Source organism: Acomys russatus, chromosome 12 (genome assembly GCF_903995435.1).
Source record: "Acomys russatus chromosome 12, mAcoRus1.1, whole genome shotgun sequence".
Classification (NCBI taxonomy): domain Eukaryota; kingdom Metazoa; phylum Chordata; class Mammalia; order Rodentia; family Muridae; genus Acomys; species Acomys russatus.
In genome coordinates, this window is record NC_067148.1 from 24656064 (window position 1) to 24662165 (window position 6102).

The window sequence follows — 6102 nt, forward strand, 5'->3', positions numbered from 1 at the left end:
TACCACATCAGGAGGTCAGTTTGCTGCAGTTCAAGGTGAATTTCCTCTTCTTCCAGGCAGTGTCATCAAAGTCCAGAGGGGTGGGGGCAGAAGCAGCCGGGTGGAGCCCTCTTGTTGGTTGATGGTTTCCCCCCACCTCTGGAAATGAGTTTTCACGGGGAGAGTCAGGAGCTGTAGGATTGATTGGATGTTGTCACCCTACTGTCATGGGGGCGGAGCTGGACTGATTGCATGATTTAGGGACACTGTTTGACTTTCCTGCTTGTTTTTCAAAAGAAGAGAGCTGGATGGAGGCAGCTGCCTTTGAAAAGCAGCACGTTTGTCTTCAGATCTAACCTAGCTAAACTTCGTTTTTTGTTTTTGTTTGTTTGTTTGTTTGTTTTTTCTCTTTCATTTTTTCCCCTAAATTAATTTTCATTAATTTATTCATTTTACATCTAGATTGTTAGCCCTTTTCCTGTTTCCTCCCATTCTTCCCTCCCTCCCACTTTTCCCCTTCTCCCCTCCCCTATGTCTGTGATTGAAGGAGATCTCCTCCCCCTATATATGCTCTTAGAATATCAAGTCTCTTCTTGGTAACTTGCTATCCTTCCTCTGAGTGCCACCATCTCTCCCCATCCAGTGGATGTGGTGCTTTCTCAGAAAAATGGGAATAGGGCTTCCTCAAGACCCAGCCATCCCACTCCTTGGAATATACCCAGAAAATGCCCTACCACATAACAGGGACATATGCTCAACTTCGTTTTTTTGTTTTTTTTTTTTTTTTTTTTACCTATTACTCCATGTCCAGTCACACTCCTTCCTCATGCCAGCCCAGGGGTTTGCCAGAAGAGCCGGCCAGGCTCTGTGGCTGTGGAGGCTGGCCACATATATAAGGAGAAGAGCTAGATGCCAGCCCAACAGCGGGCTTTGACTTGTTCTCAAAAAAAAAAAAAAAAAAAAGAAGAGGTTTTTCAGGAGTTCTGAAGAGGAGCATGGGAAATAATTTTGGAATGCCTGACGTTTAACTTTCTTTGCTGTTCCAGTTCTTTGTTATTTTTTGATGGCTAACCAGACCTTGCAGAATAACAGCTCTGCAAACCTGAGGTTAACAGAAGTATAAACGGAGTTCAGGCCTTCCAAACTCAGACATGATTTGCAGAAGAGAAACATCTCCAGCCAAAGACGGTTAGCGTTTTTGTGGGAGGTGATGTACAGTGCTTCTATATAGGGGGGAAAAGGCTTTTTAAAAAGTTAACTTTTATAAGTACAGGTTGGACATCTCTGACCCAGCCATCTGGAATCTGAAATACTCCAATTCTGAAGAGTTTCACGCACTGATGAGAAGCCACAGCTGGGACATTCCACACCATGGTGTGCTGTTTCAGCATGCAGTCATTTAAAACATTACAATTAGCTTTAGGTGACCTATGAAGCATGCATGTGACACGTACTATATGTACCCAAATATTCTAAAACTAAACAATAATAAGTCTCTGGCATTGCTGTGAGGCCAAACTTTTTGGATAAAGGATATGCAATCTTCAGGATTGATTTGGGGACTCTGGGGTCTGGCACTGAGACCCTTTTCTTATTGGGCGTCGAGCTCCACTGACTTACTGTCTTAATTTCCTTGTATTCCACAAGAAATTAGGAAATCAAAGTTGGTAAAGGAATACAGATTAGCTCAAATGTGTATATGTACATACGTGATTGTAAGTTTGTGTGTTTGTGTAGTTTCCTTCCCATCCTGCCTGGGGCTATTTTACAGTTTACAGCAAGCCAGGAGACAAAGATTAGAATATACGCAGATGTAGCTGCGAGAATAGGTTAATCAATCTTCCTGGGTGAAAGGGGTCTCACGCCCTCAGTTTCTCTCAGGTCTCTGGAAGAAAATTGGTGTCATAAAGAGCTCTCCCCCTCCCCCGTGCTCACCTCTAAGATAAGGTCTCAGTAGCTAGTCCCGGCTAGCTTCTAACGCACAGAGTTCTGCCTACTTCTGCCTCCCTGGCACCTGGGACTTAATATGTGTGGCAAGAACCTTCGGTTTTGAAAGAGAAAAGAATCCGGTTTTGTGAGACAAGAGGGTGTCTTTCCAGTCTGGGCGTGGTAGAGTCTTGCGTCTCTCTGTCCATGTCTTTGAGAGGTAGAGAAGATAACTGGGCTGGCATCTTTTCTTTGGAAGTCAGCTTCGGTTTTGATTCCTGCATATCCTTTAAACACACTGCTTCTCTAAGTGGAAAAATAAAGATCAATATTCCAGCAGTGACTCATCTTCTCTCATCCCATGGCTTTAGCGGAAGGAAATTCACAGTTACATTTTGGTACCTTAGACAGCAGGCCTCCTTCTTCTATCCTCTCTTGGAGAGTATTTGTAGCACAGTGCACTTTGCGGAATGAAGTCACTATGTCGTGGACCTATGTTGATGAGAAGCAGATGGCAGCCCAACTCGTTAGGTGGGATAAGGAAGAAAAACAGTGGTCCTCAACCTTCCTAGTGCTGTGGCCCTTTAATTAATTTCATCATGTTGTGGTGACCCCCCAACCATAAAATTATTTTTGTTGCTATTTCATAACTGTAATTTTGCTGCTTTTATGGATCTGTAAATATCTGATATGCAGGATGTCTGTTATGTGACCTCTGGGAAAGGGTCATTTGACACTCCGACTCTAGGAGTTGCAACCCACAGGTTGAGAAGCACTGAAGAAAAGGCATAAAGTAGGACCCAGGCTTTCTTTTCTGCTCTTCGATGCTCATCCCCTGAGCTTTGAAGTCAACTACCGAAAGGCTCTAGAGTCCAGGCAGAACATGCTCACTGTGGAATAACTGATGGAGGCCTCTGGATTCTCCCAGCCCTCCTGTTTTGCTCCTAACAGTGAGACAGGGCTAAAAAAAAAAAAAAAAAAAAAAAAAGGCTCTTGAGTGTTCAGCCTTTATGCAAAATGCCTTAGGAAGAAGGTCTATATCATCTCATGGAACACCATACTTACAGAGGTCTGTAGAATTTGGTTCTCCCAGCAAGACAGCTGTGCTTTATCCCGATCGACTGTGCTTGTTTGCAGGGAGTCTACCGCCCCTGAGGTTACTAACTGTAGAAGGAAGGGCTAGAGCGGGTCAGTGAACCCTCACCTGAGATTCCAGCTTCTTCTCCTAGCCATCTCTGTTTAGTTTTGCTCTAATTGCCCATCGCTCGGGGTCTTGGGAGATGCTAGACAACATAAACAACTGGATGTCAACTGAAGAAGAACTCCATCTATGAGGCTGTACATAGGGAGGACATCTTTAATATTGGTTGACGCCTTTCCAGTATGACTGCTCTAAGGTCACCCGAACTCCTGCAGGCAACGCCTCCGCTATGCTCTGTAAGTAGGTCTAATAAATGAACCGGTTCCCCACGCTGAACTCTGGTGGAATCCTACTCTTGTTTGTCGTTGAGGCCTTATAAGGAGTGGGTAGATGTTGTTTATGTCTCCCCAGGGAGGGAGTCTTGCAACACCCCATGATGTTGAGGGCTTTTTGCTTGGTTGAAATCCAAGGTTACCTCCAAACTGAGTGAGGAAATGTTTACCTTGCTCTGCAGTGCACAGCTTGTCTCTCCTTGCTGCTGCATAAATTTATTATGTTATTTTTAGAATGTTTACTTAGTGCACAGAGCTGACCAAGGAGAATCCAAGCCTTTTATTAGAGTATATCTGTCTCTTGTATCTTTGGACTCCATTGCCAGAGTCTAAGAACAGTCCACCAAGCCCCTGTTAAGAGGAGAGAAAACAACAGTTGTTCCTTATCCCTCCTGAATGACTCTTGGAACTGAACATAATCAACCCTTGGTGTATATGATCTTTGCTCCCTGGGACTCCATGGATACCAGTTCCACAGATGCTGACGTCCTGTACCTAGGACGGACTATTTGCATGTAACTGACACTCAAGCTCTCATATCCTTTAAGGCCTCTGTAAGTCATTAAAAAGTTCTAATATAATGTATATATTGTGTCCAGAGTTGTCCTTATTATACCATTTGGGGAATAGAGAGGGAGGGGAGTCAATATATTTATACATTTAAAAATAATTTTTGTGCCTGTAGAACCTAAAATTCTTCAGGTCAACTGTGAATGGTTGTCACGGAAATAAGTTATTTGTCTTGAAAGGAAGGGCTGTGATACCAACAGGTTCTCTTTTAAAGAAATTTTTTTTTATTGTAATGGTGTGTGTGTATGCATGTATGCATGCATGTATATGTATATATGGGAGCAAGAACCATGTGGCACATGTAGACGTCAGAGGACAATTTTCAGAAGTCTATTTTCTCCTTGTACTATGAGCCTCTTTCCCCCCTCCCCCTGCCCCCCCACACTCGTGCCCTGCCCCCCAGGGATTGAACTCACATTGCCAGGCTTGGCAGCAAGCTCCCTTGCCTGCTGTTTTAGTCAGTGTTCTATTGCTGTGAAGAGACACCATGACCATGGCAACTCTTACACAAGAAAGCATTTAACTTGGGTCTCCTTTACGGTTTCAGGCATTCAGTCCAGTGTCATCATGGTGCATGGAACATGGTGGCATTCAGGCCAACATGGTGTTGGAGAAGAAGCTGAGACATCTACATCCAGAGCCTTAGACAGCAGGAAGAGAAAGCCACTGGTCCTGGCTTGGGCTTTTGAAAGCTTCAACTCCACTCCCCAGTGACACACTTCCTCCACCAAGACCACACCTCCTAATTCTTTCAAATAGTGCCACTTCCTGGTGACTAGGAATTCAAACCTATGAGCCTATTGGAGGGGGCCTTCTTTTCAAACTACTATACTTGCAGAGTCATATTGTAAGCCCAACAGTTTTATGATGAGGCCTTAGCTTTTTTCTCTTATTTGTGCAGCATGGCACACGTGTCCTGTATCTGGCACATGATCTCTCTGTCACTGACTCCACACCTCTGCTCTTCATTGTTACTGTCACTGTTATGAGCTTCTAGCTGCAGACTGAGCTCTTTGTGGCCCCCCAAATTCTGAGGTGTTTGCCACATTTTGTTCTCTGCTAAAATGCCTCGCTCGGTCTTGCCCATCGTTTATGGAACAACACTCTACCCGACTAGAGAATCTTCTTCTAGCTCTCACAGCGTCTTAAGCTTTGGCAGCTCCCAAGGTCTTCATAGTCCACTCCAGTCTGTTCTTGGTGATGCTTATCTGCAAAGAGAGACTTTCATGGATATCTTCATATGGATACAAACTTTATTTTCTAAGTTCTTTATTTATATTCTGAGATATTTACGTATCTTGAAAATCTGGGGAAATTGATAGTAGTTTCACCTTCTGCACAAACCACAATAGTTGGTAAACAGTAGGTGCTTAATTAATGTCTGAAGATTGACTTTGGGATGCTGGCTCTACTCCCTCATTGTGAGTTAAGTACTCTCATGGTCTTTACTGGGACCATTAAACCCTGGGGGCTTGAGGTCTCTGGGAGGTTGTTTTGTTTTGTTTGATTTTTGAAACAGGATCTTATATAACCCTGGTTTCCCTGCAACTCACAGAGGTCTTGTCCCTGCCTTCCAAGTGCTGGATTTGAAGACATGTATTGCAACTCTTGCTTTCTCCAGAAGTATTTCAAAATCATATGTAACGATCCATCCTCTCCTTAAAAGCTCACAATGGAGAGAGAGAGAGAGAGAGAGAGAGAGACAGAGACAGAGACAGAGACAGAGACACAGAGAGAGACAGACAGAAACAGAGAGACAGAGTGAGCACATATGAGCAGACCCATGAAACCCTTGAACATATTAACAATGCAGAGAAACTGTGAAATAAACAAAGCTTTGTTATTTTGTTAACAGAACATTTGCCAAATCTATTTTGCCAGAGGATGAACCCTCCCAGCAACCTACGATCCTGTTGACCACACTTTGAAAGGGTTTTCCCAAACCTGGCTTTCCATCCATCTTCCTCTAAGCCATGCTTTCAGTGGGTCTGGCCAGCTGCGACAGGGGTAGGAGCACTTGGGAAACTGGACCCCAGTGTGCAGCAAACATCTGTTATTTTATCCAGTGTGCATGACGAAAACACTCCTCCCATCTCTTCCTCTCTGCTTCCCATCTTTTTAGCTAAGTCCAGAGGAAGGAAGCTCATCTGTTTT